At 32.6% G+C, this 20754-nt stretch overlaps 1 pseudogene; it reads right to left on the reverse strand.

The window, feature by feature from the left end:
- Positions 1-263: 263 nt before the first annotated feature.
- Positions 264-19593, reverse strand: LOC118916549 (40S ribosomal protein S6-like; annotated as a pseudogene).
- Between the last annotated feature and the right edge of the window lie 1161 nt (positions 19594-20754).

Raw genomic sequence — 20754 nt, forward strand, 5'->3', positions numbered from 1 at the left:
TCTGGACCCATACACTCCTTCATAATTTTACTGCTTCTTGGGAGATTTTAAACATTTGATGCAAGTGTACCCAACATATTCAAAACGGAAGTCCTGATCCCTAGAGTTATGTTTCCTGCTTCACACTGAGCCCCTCCTACTAAGTGAAAGCAATTCAAAGTTATAAAATGTTTCTCCTAATTTTATTTGACTAAAAAAGAATTAAAATAGTGATATGATTCTGAATTATGTATACTAATTTCAGAAACTCTTGAGAGTTTTTTTTATATGTGTGATCTTATTTATTTCTTAAAAAAAATCTCACTTTTGACTGGATTCAGACTTAGATGCAGAAGCTCTCAGAGAAGATACCCTCCGTCTCTTGGCAATTTGTTTCTGGCATTTTCCTTTGGCCTCCTTCATTCTCTTGGCCAGAAGTTAGCATATTCTGCAGCCTTTTCCTTTTTTTTCCTTAGTACGCTGCTTCTTCAGAGCAAAACGCTGCCGTTTGTGATGCAGGACACGTGGAGTAACAAGACGCTGATTGCAAAGTTTGCGGATTCTACTAGCTCTTTTGGGGCCCAGGCGATGAGGCACCATAGAGTCAGTGAGTCCAGGAATATCCTTCTCCCCTTTTTTTACAATCACCAAGTTGAGAACACGTAAATTGGCATCCACATGCAGCCCTGAACAGATTTCCGCTTTCTGTCCCCAGTCCTCCTTGGTCTGTGACAGGAATGCCCCTTAGTAGAAGGCGGGCGCGGCCATGGGCCAAGACACCTGGCTTCATGGGGAAACCTTGTTTGTCGTTCCCACCACTGATCTGGACCGCATAACCCTTGCACTCTTCACTGAGAGCGTCGGCAGCAAATTCTGTGGCCACTCGCTTCTCGTAAAAGGTACGAAGTTTGCGTTCACCGTCCACTTTGAGCTTCTGGCAGCCAGTGTTCGGCTTCTTCCTCAAGCAGCCGACCGCCTTTAAGGTGCCATGAAAAAGAGCTCTTCGATGCTTCTAAACACTCCCTCAAGGGCATCATTTTTCTAACTATTTTGGTAGGCAAATAAATAATAAATATAGGCACTTTGCTAGGTTTAACTTTGTGCTTTTTTCATATTCTGACTTATACATTCATCAAAAGAATTAAGTTTCTTTTTGCCTAGCTTTGAAATTGTATTATAATATGTAACATAAAAATTTACCATCTTAACCATTTTTAAGTAACCCGTTCTGTGGCATGAAGTACATTCACATTGTTGCGCAACAGCTACAGCATTTGAAGTGATTTAATTAATCAAGTTCAAAACCATTTCATCTCTTCTTGATGTTCTGACCATTATGAATCTATAACCTTCTCTCCATCTCACTAGTCCAGGTGCACGGTCACCTTTAACTTGGGTATTTATAACAAGTTTCTTACTTGTTCCCCTGCCTATAGCTTCACTGCATTTTAGATATTCCTGTCAACAGAGTGATGGCTCTAAAACAGCAAATCCAAGCATGTAACGATTCTAGTTTAAACTCTTCATCAATAGATTCATGCTCCAGAACCTGAAACCTCCATCCAAATTCCACAGTACCATCTACCTTTAGACTCCTGAATAATTTTCCAGTTTCATTGTGCATCCCTCTCCCATTCATAACTCACTTTTGACCTACTCTTATCTACTTGAGTTATCGTATCTTACTGTTTTAGTAGTCCTTGAATCTGCATAGGCTGCTCAGTCTGCTGGAATGGTCATTTACCATCGGCAAACATCTATTTATCCTTAAATGCATCACCTACCACCTTTGGTTTAAACACTTGTCTGAATTAAATCCTCCTCCTACTCAAGGGCAATTTAGGGTTAGGTATACAATTCTCAGCATGTTCGCCATGCACCGTATTTGCAGTTATGTGTTATCATTTCTATCCTGCTAAATAATTCATTTTATTTCATTTCTACCTATTTATGTATTCACTTATAATTCCTTCTTTCTTTGGGGTCTCTTTTAATTAAGCTATAAGGATAATGTTGCAGGAGCAAAGATAAAATCATATCTTTTGCTGTCAAGGAGATGCAAGTATATCATTACATGAATGTATATCTAACACATGATATATATGAATCCTAAGTAAAGATAAATTGAATGAATACATAAAGAAGAAATTTAGCCTTCTACATATCTGCTATTGATGATGTCATCAAACTTTTCTATCTTAGTTAAGGTAATTTCCAACTTTGTAATGATTAAGTGAAATATATACATGGTCTAGTTTTTTATATGTGTATATATAAAATTAATATAATTTTTAAAATTGCTATGTTAATAAATAACATGTAAATACCTACATTATATATCAATTTTTGGCTGTTTATTCTTTAAAACATTTTTAAACTAGACTAATAATGTAGCAAAATAAATATGAAATGGTATGGAGACAAATTTGAAGGCAGGGCATAACTAAGATGTCAATTTTGATACTTTATAAATGTTGAATATATTTAATTCATAAATGCAGTCATTGTATATAAATCATAATGAAAACTTATGGGCAGTAAACAATTTTTAGAAGATAAAATATATGATTGAATATTGTTCTTTCATTTGTGAATGTAACCAAGAAGTTAATTCATGTCACAAGTCAGACTTGCTAAACTGCATGCAAAAGTATGGATATTGCCATTAAAATATATATTTCAGAGAATGTCTCATACAAAGGAATTATTTGCTTTTTAATTTTTTTTTTGCAGTTTTCCGTGTTTATATTTCTGCATCAGTATTGTGCTTCAGAGGAGTCTGTAGAGTTAAGCATTCCTGTGAATTAAGAGCAAGAGCAAGAGAAAAGAGAACAAAGTGTGCATATGCACTTTGTCTGAAAGCATGCTCTGAAACTTTGTATTTTTTCATATTTAATAATGTTCACTATAAATGTCTTTATATTTTTAAGTAGTATATATTTAGTAGTACTATAGCTTCTCACAGATAATTTAAAAATCTACAATGAGAATTCTCAGATAAGCTAAATATACAATCAGAGGTTGATGGATTTGCCAACCTCCATAATTATGTGAGCCAATTTAAAAAAATCAATCTCTCATTCTCTCTCTCTCTAAAGATATATGCAAATATATTTTAATAGGATATATCTATATTTATATATACAATAGGATAAATATCCTATGAATTTTGTTCCTCTAGATAATCCTAACATAGACTAACTTTATAAAATACATCAAATATTGTAAAATTTTTACAAGAAATGCCTCATCTAAAAAAAAAACATTTTCAAAGCTTGTGCCCTTGAACTTTCACTGGTTAAAATGTAATGTCTGATTACTATATGCATTCAAAATCTGTACCAAATTATATCAATTGAAATTTAGAACAGTGACCCACTAAACAGAACCTAATCTCTTTTCTGTGGCCCAGGTGACAAATCACACAGAAACCTCAGTTAACACAGTGAAATTATATAAGGGTGTATGGACAGTGAACTTAAGTGGAGGGATAAATTAATCCTTTGGTTGAGAGGAGGGCTTATAGAAGGACTATAAAATGTACTGAATGAGAAGGGAAGAGAAATAAACTAAATACAACAGTAAGTGAAAAATAGAAACTGACGATACATTAAAAAGGAAAAAAAGGAACGCTGAAAATTACTGACAGGAATTGAGTGAATTTAAGGAAGTGATTTCTTGTTAATTCTTCCCTCAGAAATTAATGTTGCATAATCTGCAAGGATAGGTTGTACTCTTATTCATGATAATAAAAAAAATCTAAACAAAATGTATCTTGTATATTATGAAAATGTTCAACAAAAAAGTGGCATCAATTTAGTGCCTATTATCTGTCCAAAATATATTATTTGAAAGCAAATACTGGGCTGCATTTGTGTGAAACTAGTAAATGATCAGTACTTTGAGAGAAAATTCTGAAAGTTTCCATAAAAAATACTTATAATATTAAGTCCCCAAATGAAATAATGGATGGAGCAATAATGAAAGATACTCTAAATTTGCCATTTTTTAATTCATCTCTCTCAAATCTGGTCATACACAAATTATTGCTTTTAATTGCATCCATATACAGTTGAATTTGAAATATGCTCTAACAGATTTATTAATCTTCTGAGATCAACTACAGATTTTATTGCCTTTACTTCTTAGACAAATTTATCTCTTTGCTGTGAAATTGACAAATAGCCTATAGCAAAAAGGGGAGTTTTACAATGATAGGGTTATAATATAAATTAATAATGGTGAATCACCCCACTAGTGTTTTGTTTTTCAATTTTTTTCTTTTTTAACACCTGAAGCTGAAATGTTAACAAGTGGAGCAGAACTTGAAAACTTGAAGGAAGAAAGGCCCTTAATTACATTCTGGTCCAACAGGTGGGTGTGGGCTGCAGCTACTCTCAAACAACCAAGAATACAGCTGGTTTCAAATGGGAATTCAAGTAGTTACTAAATTTACTTACTGGGTTTTTTTTTAAATGCAGAAAAAGACCAAGTGCTCTAAGTAAAAATTTCCAGAAAAATATCCTGGAATTACACTATAAGAGGAAGAGGAAGAATCTAGTTATCTATAAACTAAAACAATTGGAAATATCAAAGTGTTTATATTATTAAATATTTCAAAATTCCAAATAGCAGATCCAATAACCTAGAACCAAAATTCAAAATAAGACAGAACTTACATATTTAAGCCTTTTAGAATAAAGATAATGTGTAAAGTTGGTAGAGAAAGAAGAAATTTCCTTTTATCAGGCATCACTCATGCTCTCCAAAAATACAACTCTAGGTGTCATATTAACATCCAGGGCTATAGTAAAGATGTTTTACCTTACAAATTTAAGCAATGCCTCAGTCAATCTATATTGTTAATCTGATAGCTATTCTTTTTTAAAATAATAAGGTATCAAGTGGCACTATTCCTTCTGAGTTAAAACTGTTCTTAAAAATCAAATCAGAGGACCCATATCTCTAATTAAATATACTGCCTTCATCAGCCTAACTCTTGTTGTTTCCTTAAGACGTGGTCATTTCCTAACAGCTCTTCTGCAACTGCATTTGTCTCCCACCAGCCAATAAAAGAGAGATGAAGAGATAGCTATTTGACTTCATGCAGTAAGGTGTTGAGTGGCCACATCAGACAATTTGTAATATTAGATTTATGAAGGAAAGAGGGTTTTTAGATCCATACATGTTCTGTCTTCTGCCTAAATACTGGTGACACTTCATTAGAGAAATGAAGTCACTGAGCGCTCAGAAAACACAATGCTGCTGGGATGTGGAGAAACAGACAAGAGATTGTCGCCTGCCTTTTCACTTCTTCTCATGCCATGTATTCAAAATGGATGTCTTGGGATGTACTAAGGCTTAAGAACCTAAGTTATTAACGCTGCTTCCCAGGAAGTCCTCCTGCGCAGCAAGAGAGAGCGAGGAGATTGCCTGTGGCAGGGCATTTACTTTTCATCCGGTGTTTCAGGCCTTTTCAAATTCACAGTAATTGCATCTCACAAATTTCCATGTTAAATCATCTGCCAAATGTGTCTGTACCTTCCCTGTAATTGAAAGATTCAGAAAATTTCCAGGGATCTTAGCATGATTTATGAACCTGGAAAAGGTGGAGCAGAAGCATGTTATAGAAATGAGCAATGTGATGGTCACAAGGGTTCTAAAAATTGTGCTCTATGTCTCCCATCATGAGGCACTATTTGGGTTTCCCATGATACAGGTTATTGCAGTAATTAATCAGAGAGATAGGCACAGCTAATAGACTATTTAATAGATCATTAGCAACATCTTCAATCATGTAAGGACATTTTATAATTTTTTCCCATTTTCATAAAGGTCAATTTTCTGAGAGCCAGGCCATAGTTCCACCTTTTTGTGTCTTTTAGTCACAACTCTAGCCTTTATGAAGCCAGGGAAAACATTTGTGGTGAATTAGATATAAAATAAACAATATTAAAAGTCAAATAAATGCGATTAAATGCCACAAAGTAACTGAAAAATGATGTAATCTGGGTAAGAGGTGTTTAACAGAATCTCTACCCAGTGGTGAAGTGAACATGCACATCATAACATGGCTGTTATGGGAAAACTTGAAAAATAAGTAGAAGTCTTTTCTTGTTAATACTATCAAAGTTGAGATATCACAATAAAAATATGTGTATCAATAAGAGTTTTAGGTGTACTCTTCTATGCATGCTAACCAGTTTAGAAGCGAGTAGGTTTGATTTTTAATTTTAGCCTGCAGAGTTAAATAGAACATAACCACTAATTTCTGCAACATTATTTTCATGGCAAACACAAAGTTTTATTTTTTATTTTTAAATCCCCTATTTATTCAGACAAATAATACCCACTAGTAAATCTCATTAATTTCTACACTTATTCTTAAATAGAGATGATATGGCTGGGGTGAGAGCATTTACTTTTCATCCAATATTTTGACCTTTTCAAATTCACAGTAACTAGATTTTCATGTTAAATCATCTGCCAAATGTTTGTGTACTTCCCCTGTAATTGAATGATTCAGAAAATTTTTAGGATCTTAGCAAGATTCATTATTCCATTTTAACCTTCTTGGATTTAAATAGGGAGCTTTAAGATAGCCATTTCTATTTTCTTTCTATATTTATTGCCATAATAATCAGTGAATAGGTAATTATAATCTTTGCCATCTATTCTCCACGAATAACAATTTTTATAACTTAAAAAATACAGAAATGGTTTCTTCCATGATAATTTATTTATTCTTTAAAAATTCTTTGATAAAACTATGAGAGCCAAATTAATCATAAGCTGTATCTTCCTTAATCTTTTTTAGTACTTTCGGAGGTATAGAGTTCAGAGAGATTTAGAAGAGGAATTTTAGCCAGATTTTAAAATGAGAAATTATGGAGGCTAAAAAATGTGGTCTCTGAAATAACAATCAACATTTGAATGAAGTGTTTTGATTTCACTCCTCTTTTTTGAGATCCTAGGTCTAAACACACTAAGTTTACAACAGAGAATGTAACATTTAAGAATGTTAGTTTGCTCTTCCCATATAATTTGTCATTTTCATTTATATCAAAAGATAAAAGCAAGGATCTTGAAATGCAACATTCTTAACAATATCCTTTAAATGCAACATTCTTTACAACATTCCTTAAAACCTGCTATTACTCTCAAACACTGTCATAAATAATCACATAATGCATTTTCAAACTTAGATTAGGACAACTTTTACAATTTTGGAGCATGTATTATTCTTTGTGTTTATCACCAGTAAACTGTAATAGTTTGTGTGAATCTAGACATGAGATTGCTATGTATAACTCTGGTTAGCATCATTGCATATTTACAATTTCATTTTTATAATCCCTGTAAATAACGGACTTCATATGGACACAGTGCATATTGATGTGCCTAATTCATATGCTCTCCTGAGCATGTTACTATATTGGAATGATTGTGGAGCCCATCATTCTCACTACTTTCTGCCCATGGTAAGAGAAGACATAGGTACCATTCATTATTGCAGAAGTACTGCCTGTAGTTTAGACATGCAAAACCATGTAGTCTTACTCTTTTTTGTCTCCCTTTTGACATAATCAATATCTTGTCTGTACCAATAGGAACCAGAAAGCATATACATAGTTTAACTCCAAGATTTGAACTGCAGTGGCATATGCTAGGTGGTAGTTCTTGCAGAAATATGTCCTAAATAGATTCAGAAACAGATTGAACATAAGTATTCTTAAGATAGGCATATGACTAATGAAGTGAAAATACATCATGCTATCCCTCCCCTTTGAAAACTTATGTTAAGTAGGAAAGAACTGAAAGATATTCTTGGGAAGAATTCAAAATTCATTCAAAATACAGATAATCCTTCTATTATCAAAACTTAAAATTATTTATAAGTTTTAATGATTTGAAATCCATACTGGTAGTGAGTTTCTAGCAACTGAGGAGTTTTCTTTGTTGCAACATGTATAAATTAGTTAAAAAAAATTAAGTCAAAATGAAAATAAGTATTTCCCATGTCACAGAATGTATAGACAAAATTGTGATGTCTTATTTTAGAAAATATTTGTTCAGGGCAAATTAAAGTATGCTAACATTCTCTTTCCAACCTAGTCACTAATTTATAATTCAAATTAGTTCCTATTTACAATTATTTGTATTTTTATTAATTCCAAATTATTAATTGAATATTTGTATTAATTAATTTATTTTTCTCCTTTTATGACTGATGTTTGCTTTTAAGGCTCAAATGCTTAAATTTTAGCAATTGTGACAGATTTTCATGACACATGGCTCAAGACTGTTTATAATTTGAGTTTTCTGTAATAGTTACAGTAAACATGATACATTTCTATTTTGAAATGAGTCTAATAATATTACAGTTTTGTGTTTATTATACACAAGCTTCTTATTGGTTAGATGATAAAAAGAATATTCAATAACTGTTCGAAGTGAAAGCAGTATGAAATACCCATTTTGAAGAGTAAGAAAACAAAGTAACACAAATATTATAGGAGTATGGACAGGTATTATTAAGGGCCAGATGATGGTTGATAAGCATGACCTTATAGTGACACTTGTTACAAAGCTTTCTTCAGTAGTACCTATCAGCCTGTGTTTAACCACAGGGTCAGGTATTGCCAAGTAAATATGTTAAGAAATAATCTTGCAAGAGAATTTAAAATGTATACATAAAAGTGGTTGAAGTAAATAGATTTGGGAACCTAGCTGAATATAACAAGTAAAAAACTGAGGAGTGTTGAGCCAAAAGAAATAGAAGGAAGAGCTCTAGTTCCAGTGAAACTCATGACAGTTTCATTGGGAATAATCACCCAGTAATTTGAGTCAATAGGGGGTTGTCCTTACAGAAGACAAGTCTTCAACTAATCTTGTGAAAGGTATAAAACTGTCAAGTTAAATATTCCATTATGAGGTCAAAGAATGAGATAGAAAAGAGTCTAGAGATAAAAAAAGACACTAAACTGAGAAGTTGGATGATTAAAGTCAATGTCTGGCAGAGAAATATGTTGCCATTTAAATCTCAGTGGTTCTAGAACATAATACAATAATAAAAGCTATTTTTTTATTACTTTTTTCTTGAGTCTCCTCCTTCATTCTAATACTGAATGCTTATTCAAGGTCTTTCTCTGCCCCCACTGGAAATTCTATTCAATAATTTAAAATGTTTGCATTTACCTTTATGAGATTTAAAAAAATGCCTTTTGTATTGTTTAGACTCCTCTTTCCCCCTAGCAGCTACTTTAAAATATCTTTATTAATGGATATTCAAGGGGGTTGCTGAACTTTTAATAAGAGGTCTGAGACACAATTTGGCCTCCTGCAGGTTTCTGCTGCTCTTCTCTAGTCTTTAGCCATGAACTTTCATGCTTCTTTATCATTAGAAAAATGAAGACATAAATAGTACGTGGATAAAGAGAAATGGTACAAAATAACATCAGTGTCTCTTAGCTTTTAAGAAATATACCAGGAATGCCGACAAGGAGAAAAACGTTTCATTTATTGGAAAAAGGAGAGAAGTCATGGCGGTCAGTAAGGATAGGTGGTAAATCCCAGCAGACAGAATTAAGGAGTTTTCATCAATCATTGTGTAGAAAGTAAATGGCAAACGATTTGTTAGCACAATAAAGACTAAAGGATGTCCAAGGAAGAGTTACTATTTTAGTCACAAAAATGTCACAGAGAAAATAACTCCTGAGTGCTATATGGCAGGAAGGCTACAACGAATGTGTTTCTAGTGTGGGAGATGATATTATGTACAGTGATTATGTCTTGATGTCAACTGAATTATTGGAGATTTTCACTAATTAATACATTATAGGAGGTGAAAAATGGAAGGCTTCTCCATCATTATATAGGAGCTTAGATTTTGCAATTATCCATATCTTCCATAGCTTTCCAGCTCTTCTCAAATTTATCTTAATCTTGTCTTTTACATGAATGCTGCTTATTTTATATCAGATCATGATCTTCCTTACCATGTAGAAAATAATTATTTCTTCAATTTGTACTTAAGAAAATTTTCAGTTACTGCTTTATTTGGATGCCTGTAATTCCATGTAGATTAGGAAAGTAATAATTAATCATAATCAAGTCTTAAGAAATTGAGGTAGTACGACAATAACACATTTGCCCAAAGTTACTTAAGTAGTTTAAACAAGAAAAAGTACTAAAATCCTAAATTAACTGAAATTAGTGTGGACATTTCTGGTATTAAAGTGATATATATTTTTTCTGCATGGAATTAAAATGAGTTTTAAAGAGTTACCTCGGTACGAGAGGTAAGCCTAAACCCCATGTGAAAAAGACTCTAGAGCTGAAATTTAGTAGCTTTATAAGCTTAAATTAGTTATTTATTTGCTCTAGCAGCTGGCATTTTGTAGTTTTATAAGCTTAAATTAGTTAGTTATTTGCTCAGAGGCTCAATTTCTTCATTTTAAAAAGGCAACAGTGATATGCAACCACCATACTTCTCAATATCTTAAAATATGGAATTCAGTTTCTAAGGGAATTAAATATGGACTCTTACCACCCATGCATGCTTCCTCTGGAGAAAAACAACTGGGTAAACTATATTATGATTATACGTTTTCTTAGTGAGCAAAGCATAAGAAAAGGTTGGTTATAAAATTTTGTCTACAACATACTTGTTTACAACAAATGGATACATTTATCAATTTGACCTAAAGTTTATTTTATTCAGTTTATTTCTTGGAATATGACAGCTATTGCTAAAAAAGTCCTCTGTTTGGATGGACTTAACTAAACATATATGTATTATAGTTTGGGCCAAAGGGCGTTTCAGAACAGGGCAAGTTCACTTTTGATTCAGGGAGACCGAATAACAACAATCTAACATTGGGGGCTAAAAAGGGGCTCATACCAAGTTTTATTCTCACAGTGGTAGGTCAAATGTTAGAATCATGTCTGTACCTGGCAGTCTGCAAGCCTCAACTCTCTTTCTCTGCTTTAGGTGCTGCCTCTGCTCCAGTCTCTGTCTTTACTCCTGCCCTCTTGCTCTCCTTTGCAGGCTCTCCTGCTTTCCCTTCTTTATACAGCAACACCAGCAATAACAGCTTTTTGCCAGTGGATATGCAAGCATAAGCCTGCACAGTAGTATTACTAAGTATTATATCAGCACACATATGCAATGAGTAGACTAGGATCAAGTGAGGATCCTGGCCATGGAACTTCCATTTTCCCTACATATATATATACATTCATTTCCAAAATTACCTAAGGACTTTTGAAATAATACTTGACCCTGCCCTTGAGTGGGGGTCCAAAAGTCTCTCATTAACATGACAAAACACCCATTTCACCTTTAAGACTCTGCAGTGTTTTCAGGAACTGCGAATAAAGACCAATATACCTGGGAAACATATATTTGGTCCTGTGAATGACCACATATGTATTTCTTATGACTCATTATATTACAATAGTCTTCATGTGATTAATCTTGTGACTTATCATCTCAATAAAGTAGATACAGAAGAACCCACAGACAACATCATACTCAATGATGAAAACCTGAAAGCTTTTCTCTAAGATCAGAAACAAACAAAAAAAGATGGCCACTCACATCAGTTTTATTTAACTTAGTACTGGAAATTCTAGCCAGATCTTTCTGGTTGTTGGCAAAATTGCAATATTTCCAGAATCTCTCAACAGGCCTTAGTGCATCTCCATATTAGTAAGTATTTCTAAGGGGTGGAGAGTAGTCCAGCTCCATATCAATAGGTAATTACAAGGGGGAGTGAGAGCATATCTGGACCAGAGTGGTTGGGTGGGGTCCCTTTTTTGCAGCCCGGTGGGCAAACAGAAGTGGATGACTGCTTGTAAGCAATAAGAGGATTTCTCCCACTTTATTTCTTCCTTTGACAGATTTTGGTTTCAAAGGTATTTTGTCCCAGACTGAGAAAATATTTCTCCCCTGAAATTACTAGTTACCACTGATGACATTGTACCCTTTAGGTACAAGTTGTTTATTCTAAAACAAAATTCAAAGAGTAAATTAATTGAATCTTTGTAATAATTAAGTGGTGTTAAACCATCATTTCAGAGGAGAAAATTCCTTTCTAAATTAACCTTTAGTTGTGTTTGTATCTCTTAATCTAAATGATTCCTTTGTATCCAGCACAGGTCACAAAATGAGCTTTTGATAGTTACTGAGGCAAGCAAATCTATACCAAATAGATTTCCTTTGCTTATATTTCCTTTCTCTTCTGAATTTGTCAGGGATCCTCTTTTCTAAACAAAGATACAATGATACATTATCCAGCTTTTAAAAACTCTTTTTTCCTACATTCTATTTCTGATTTAAAAAAATTTAAGTCTATAGGCACAGACCTGATCATCTACATTTGCCCTTTTACAGCACTAAATTATGTTTTCTACCTTTATCTTGCATCTACCTACCACTTCAGCATTTTATTAATAATAATAATAATAATAAGGGAGAAATGTGGGATTCACATATAAATCAAGTATAAAAATCAAACGACTAATCATATCTGACTTGATTGTTTATAGTTCATGATGCGTGATCAAAACGAAAGTTTCTGTGATGACTGCCTTTGCACTGTTCACCATGTAAGAACTTATTCACTATGTAAGACCTTGTTCACCATGTAAGAACTTGTTTGTTATGCTTCAGAAGATTGGAGACTGTTGAGATATAGGCTTGGGGTTGATTAATGACTGTGCATTGAGTCCCCTATACAGAATTTTATTGTTGTTAACAACCATTTGATCAATAAATATGAGAGATGCCCTCTCAAAAAAAAAAAAAATTAAGTCATTTTCTCAGTAAATATTCTCAGTTATAACAGTTTGTGTTTTTGGACTTAGTCACCTTTTGACACCCAATTCAATCCACATAACATCTCTCTCCTTTGAAAGAGTACCTCATGAGTTTCAAAATGTAATTATTTTACCTTCTATCAAATTATGGTCTGATGTATTTCACTAAGAATCTACAAAGATATTATTGGTCTTACAGATCAAAATCACTTACATTCTTTCCATCTTTACCAGACCCCTGGAATAATAGAAATAAGAAATCGATTCTAAAAACAACTTGACCAAAATGTGTGTTAAGGCAAACTCTTAAGTGGCTTTAAAAAATTCCCTTTATTCTCTTGATTCTGTAATGACCTTGAACAGAAATAAACAAATAAGTAAACAAAACATCATAGAATGTGTATAAATTTGTGATCAGAAGCAGCATTAGATTACTCTCATCCAATCTGTCCTCTAGTACATATCCAACAAGATTATTGGTGGATTTTGTAAAGGATACTTTACTAGAATTTTGAAATGCTTAATTTCCCAGAGTTCTTCCTGTTAAAAGTAATGCTGTATTTTGGAATGATCTGAAAATTGTTTTGTCCTTCTACCAGTTTGATTTGTCTTACCACTTTGTTGGATAAAGTCTCTCATCCTTAGGTGCATGCTCTTGTTAATTATTTTAGATGGAATTCTGAAATTGAAAGGTCATTAACTCTTATTCTCTTTCTTTTGTCATCTTGATATGTCATTTTCACAGCAATTAGTTATTTTTTAGGCTTAATCATGATTTCTACATCCTAGATAAAGCAAAACTTAAAAAATATTCTTACAGTTGGAGAGTAACACAACAATTGAAACCATAGAACTTAGAACAAGACTTTTTACTAATATTTGACTTCATTATTCAGAATAATTTTAGAATTTAATTGTGAAGAGTTGGGCTGGAGCTATCCTGTGACTTTCAGTGCTTTAATAAGGAGAAAGGAAACCATATTTTTAAAGGAAGGGTATGAAATATTCCTTTCTTCACTAATGATACCACAGGATGGAGGAAAACTAAAGCTTTCTTGCAAAATTAAGCTTGCAAAGTTATTTCTATTTTTAGAAACCTAAAATTATTTAATCATTAAGTTTAAAAGATCTTTAAAGAGTATTTAGTTCCATTTAAAAATTAAGTAAATCAAATATCACAAAGCACTTAAAAATACATTCATGAATTCAATTCCATTTTAAGTATTTCAGTTTTTTGACTTAATAAACAAAACCTCTTGAGTGCTAATTATCACTAGTAAATTTAATAAAATAATCTGACAAGTAAGGGGAACATTCTCTTCACATATTCCAATATGCTGAGGATAGCAGTGTAAGATTTCACTGTAGAATGATTCTTCATCAATTAACCTATTATAAACTCCAAAGTTCATAATGCTTTTACTGTAAATAAGCCAACTTCATGTACACATTAAAATTACATTAAATACAAAATATGCACAAATACTTTTCAACCCAAAGTAGTAATTTTTGCTACATTAAAAACTTCCATATCTGTAAAACCTCTCAAATCCTGTTATTTTGTATCAAAATTTTGATGATACATGGAGCTTTACATATCCAGAGACACTCTTCTCAACACCAGGAAGATAGTAATTATAGTATCTCTAGTAATTTGGGATTGCCTTCTCAACTTGCTGGCAAAATATATAGGATAAAGTATTGACATCAGTGAAGCTCAGATTTTGCCTGGGATATTGACTATGCAATAATTAATGTCCTTATTCGGAAGTCTATAGCTTGCTGATCAATGACATTTTAAAATACTTAGAATGTGCCAGCTCTCAGGGTCTGGTCTGTCTTGGTGACAACATTCAGCAACTAAAGGACGACACTATCCGTTAGAGGCTCCGAAAAAGCTCTGGCAATTCAGTTACTGAACAGGGTGTATGAATATAATTTTACCTACATCTGAGAAGCTACAGTCACAGAAGGAATAATTATGAGTGTAAGATTTGTACTCAGACTTTTGTTAGAAAAATCCATTCCGCATTTTATTTAATTTCTAAGAATCTTAGTAATCCAGCTATTCATCTATTCAAATTATTTTAATCTTGATTAAATCCTATCTTTCTTAGGTATAGTTTTCTCTTCTTTTTCCAGTTCCCAAAAGAAGAAAGCTTGGTCTTTGATTTGAGGTCTCTGTCTTTCTTTAACAGAGGCATTAACAGCTATAAATTTCCCTCTGGGCACTGGGTTTGCTGCACCCAATAATCTTGGTGTATTTTTGTTGTTTTGTTGTTACATTCATCATAAATATTTTGCTAATTTCCTTCATCATTCCTTATTCACAAAGTTTAGTTGATTTGCATATTTGACCTCCATTGTAGCAGTAATAGAAAAGTCTCATTACATTTAATTTTAAGACAGCATTCCATTCCATTGATTCATTGCTTCCTTCATGTTTAATAGGTCCTGACTTCAACTGGTATAATTTTTTTTGTTTTATTAAAATTAATATAAGTATTATAATCAAATTAAAAAGCTATAGGAAAAACATCTTATAATAACAAGTTACATAATCTTTCAGTCTGGATTTTTCTGATCATGCAAAAATATCTAATTAAAATTGCATTATTCTTTTATTTTGCTCCTGTTAACTGACCAAAGTAATTAAGTGATAAAGTTCACTGAACTTTAAAAATCTTATTCTACATACCTTCTAAGTTTCAAAATAAAAAAACTTCTGATTTTAATTTTACATGAATTTCGTTTGCATATTATGAGAAGACCTTCCAGAAATGTCTCTAGAGAAAAACTAAAGAAGTTTAACAGTAATTATAGACTCTAGTGTGTTGTTTAATCCTTGATTCAATATAATTTTTAAATGGGTGATTGAACTCCCTTTTATTATCCTACATTAATAAACCTTTATAATTTTATTTTTATTTGCCTCTTTTCTCCATGTATTATAGGAATAATCCCATAGATGGCAGAACATAATTAATTAGAATCTTCAGGGACTAATGTAAACATTTCATTTAAATTCTGATTATTTAAGAGTAATAAGAAAGTCCTTTTTGTTTCCATAGTCTGGGGAAAAAATAGTCTAAAAGTAAAACAGAGAACATTTTAAAGACTAAGAACATTATGCTTTACAAATTATTTATGATAATTGATTAAGTATACTTTCTGATTATTCTTAATATTACTTTTATAGAATGAGGGAATTTAAAACATACACATATGAATGCATATATATTTATTACAAGTGCTGTTTGATTGTAATAACATTTTTTACAACCAATTTTTGAATAAACAGTCCAGTTAATGAATATGTTCACACAAATAAATATTTAATTAGGGTTTTCACCTTTAAATATAATGCTTTAATGGCTATTATAACATCAGTCATATAATTTCAGGCACTCAATGAAAAATGAGCCTACTGATTTTAATTTTAATGGAGCTATACCTCCAATGACTTAACATTTTAAATGGAGGTATGAGAAAATGTCAAAACAATCCTATCCATTGTCATTTATGTGTGAAATTTATTCAAATAATAATAGGACATCTTCTGTAAAGGAAAGTTAAATCATAAACTGATTTTTCTCCAAAATATCTAACACTCAGCTATCACAAAGATTTTACATTTAAAAAACTGTTTCTTCAACAGGTAACTTTCCTTCCAGGTACAAAATCCATAATTGCATATATCATATGTTAATCCATTGATTTGATTTCCATTTCTCTGTTATGTGTGCTGCATTTATCTGCTCTGGCTGCAACAGGGTCAGTTGCTTAGGCAAGGTCTCTTCCGGGCTTGTACATGTTCGTTTCTGTGTCACATGGTGAAGAGTGAGCTCTGGTGTTGCTTCCTCTTGTTATAGAGGCACCAGCTCTACCTGATTAAGGCTCCTCCTTAGGATTTCATTTAACCTATGACCTCTTTACAGGTCCTATCTCCAATACAATCATATGGGGAGCAGGGCTTCAACGTAAGAATATGCAGGAGTGGAGAGGACAAAATTCAATCCATAGCATATATCGAAAGTGATTTAGTCTCTAGATAAGACTGAATTAGCCTTGGTTATTCATTATTATCTAGCTAATTAAATTTTTTTGATTTTATTTTCCTGTTTATTTTTCTTTTTAGGATCTCTTGAGTACAATCAAGATAATCCAATCCACCTGATTGTTTTTAAAAATTGTATACAATAATTTCATAAAATGAGCATAATATATACATTATATATGTATAATAAGTATATACAATACAGAGATAAGAACATAATATGTATTTCACATAAGTCTATCATTTATCTTATAATTCAGTAGACTTGATCTGTTATCTCTGCCTTGAAAAATGTCAAAAAAAAAAGAAAAGGTCCATACTGTCTTCCAATAACAAAACTAATAGCATTTTAATTTTTCTTTGGGTAGTCTTTAAAATTATGCCAATTTTTGAAAAATTATATGGTATCAGATCATTGCTCTCATGATGATGATAAAATATTGAAAATAACCCATATGTAGTGAAAACAACATGCCCACGTTACACACAAATATTTGCACAATTTATCTAATCCAATCTGTATACCACTCTGTGACTTATGTTTATTATTACAATACTATTTTTTTAATTTGAAAAGATTAATGAACTACTCTAAGGACACATACCTAGAAAAATAGGCCAGCCTTTTGGGAAGAACACTACTTTCCACCAAAGATTATGTTCTTAACCACTTGCTATATTGCCTACTCAAGAAGTTTATGGGTTAAAATTGACTTTTGGGCTACAGTATATTTATGATTATTGTGTATTTTATATATTGTATATGCTTGGATAATTACATATTTGAGGAAAAAGGCAGCATAGATAAGTTTTCTATTATAATACATAACTTTCATTCAAATAAAATGTTCAAGCATTTGCTTAAAAGACAAATAAAAGAGCAAGGTAATTCTATAACTCACTTAAAGATCTTTGAAAATCCCAGAAAATTTGAATTGTTATATCAAATCCAAACTACGAAGGAAGTTTTGTTTCCACCTAGAACACAGGAAGCTGAGAACAACTCTGGTCCTATAACTACAGCAAGAAATCTAGATAAAACTCTCTGAACCTCTCAGAGAACTGGGATCAGATGGAAAACAAGCTTAAACTCTGTGGAAAACCTAGGGCCACTAAGGCAAGTTGCAACTGGAACACTGGAACATCTGTGCCACAGCAGGAGAGGAAAGGGTGCAAGACACCTGAGAGGTAGGTAAGGAGAATTCAGCTAAACTTTTCACAAATCATTATAGGTGAAGTGTGAGGTAACAGAAACCCTGGACCACAGACACAAGGGAAATCTGAACCCTCTGACAGTCTCTTCATGCAGAATTGCTACCAGGTACTCAGAAGAACATGGGAGGTCTCCCCACCTTCATTCCCAGACTTTTCCTCCCTACAAAAATAAAAGCCTGAAGGCACTGTGGATGGAGAGAGAAGTGGGTATCTACAAAGGGGTAAGAGGGAAATTTGAAGGATAGAATTGTATTATATCTTTGACAGCGATGAGGTTTATATGATTATATGCATTTTTCAAGACAGAATTCTACACTAGGAAGGTTGTATTAACCCTATATAAATGATACCTAAACAACTCTGTCTTAACCACCCCATAAATTTGCAGCAAGTTGTTACTTCAGTCAGTGTGGATCTGAGGTTAAAAGTAGATGGGTCAAGCTGTAGAATCTATACATAAGAAAATAATTTTATTTATTATAAACATAGTGAAAGATAAAGTACTCTGATTCTATTTACAGAAAATCATGAACCATGTCATAAATATTTAGACTAAGTAATTATTTGTTTCAGCTGCTTCCTTACATCTACATAAATGTTACCTCATCACATAGTATTAAATTGTCAAGTTTTTTTTAATGCACTGAGTTTGTGTAAACATTTGCCACAGAAAAAAGCCATTTAAATAATTGTTTTTAGTTTATCTGAGTAATTTCAGTTGGTTAACACCATATTTGCTTACCAAAATGCAATTCTCAGTGATAATAACCATAATCTCTAAAATGACATTATTTCATGTGCTGAAATCTATTCATTTTTCAACTAAGTAGTATTAAAATGATAGCCTATGGATTTATAATCAGAGAGAATATAAAAAGAAATTAAATCAAAATTTACAAATAACAGTGGCAGAAAAATGTGCCTCTTTGTGCCTAAAAATCCTCTGTGCTCCATTTATTCATCCCTACTTCCTCTTAATCTCTGACAACTATTGATCATTTGACTAACTCTATAGGTCTTCCTTTTCTATAATGTCATGTAGATGGACTTGTACAATATGTAACCATAATAATCCATACTGCCTTCTTTCACTTAGTAACTTGTATTCTGTACATATTTATACATTTTCCCCCATGTCTGTTTATAGTACATTCATTTTTAGTGCTTAGTAATATTCCATCATCTGGATGTATCACTTTATTGAGCCATTTACCTACTGAATTGCTAAATAAATTCACCTTGGATGTTTACCAGTTTGGAAAATTATTAATAAAATTGCTATAGACATGGATGTGCAGGTTGTGTACACATAAATTTTCAACTCAATTGAATAAATTCCAAGGAATGAGATTTCTGGATCATGTGGTAAGTGTATGTTTAGTTTTATTAGAAACTACCAGATTGTTCTCCAAAGTGGCTGTTCCATTTTCATTCCCAGCAGCAGTGAATGACAGTTCTAGCTGCTCCACATCTTCAGCAGCATTTAGTGGTGTCACATTCATCTTGTTTTTAATATGCATGTTACTTAATCACAGAGAGATCTCATCCAGTTATTTGGCATTTCATACAGTATGTAATCTTGTTTCAAAGTCACATCTAGCACAGTATTAGTAATGTATTTCTTTATAGCAAAAAAATCACAAACCATAGTTTTTTTTCTTTGCTTGTATGTTTTGTAATAACAACAACCATTTAATATGCTCTTGATTCTATGAGACAATATTTTGGGCTTGCCTAAGTTGTGTGGTTCTGCTGAAGCTCTCACCCTAAGATAACTGATGCAGTTACAGTTTATTGGTGTTTTCTAATTGGACATGAGAATCAAGGAGCGTTCAGCTGGGAAATTTCACCTCTCCACATTTTCCCCCTCAGTAGTCTAGTCTGCACTTATTCACATGGTAGACCTGTAGTGGCAAGAGGTAATAAGGCGCAGTGTTCAAGGCCTTTCAAGCCTCTTTCTGAACTATGCTTATCAATGCCCACATAGAGATGTCAGAGTCAGTGTGGGAGGGAACAACAGTGAATCAAGGAAACTTGATTCATAGGACAATTATTGCAATAAAATTTCATGAACACTGACTTCTACTCAGAAACCAATTAAGTATGTAACATCTTCAATTAAATGTGCATCTAATAAAAATTTCGAACTCAGCATCATAAAAACTGGCTCACTGGTTGTCCTCATGCTCCCAAATCTGTCTCTTTTCCCATGTTTCTCACCTCAGTAACTGTGACCCATTACTCAGTCAGAATTAAAGGAGTTCAATCTATCTGCCCTCTCCGTTTTCCATTTGAACTATTTTCTTATTATTCCCAGTCACCATTCTCTAACATTGTTAGCATTTAAATTGTTGCTCTTACTATTTTCTGAATAGCAATAGTGTACTATTTTTAAATATAAATTAGAATATTCTATGCATCTGGCTAGAATTCTTCCAATGGGTTAAAATTACTTTTAAATTCAATTAAAATAATATACATAGTTTATATTAAGTTCACGCTGTCTGATATTTGACCAACTGGGTGGTCACATTTCAATTTCCACACTGCCTTTTTCTGTTCTCCCAAACTTTCAAACTCATATCCATCTTAATATCATTTTTTTCTATTGTTTTATGGGATCATCTTTCTTCTTTTTAAAAAGATGTCAGCACAAATGTTATCTCCTCAGAGACATCTTT

The sequence above is a fragment of the Manis pentadactyla genome, chromosome 17 (genome assembly GCF_030020395.1).
Source record: "Manis pentadactyla isolate mManPen7 chromosome 17, mManPen7.hap1, whole genome shotgun sequence".
NCBI classification, from domain to species: Eukaryota; Metazoa; Chordata; class Mammalia; order Pholidota; family Manidae; genus Manis; species Manis pentadactyla.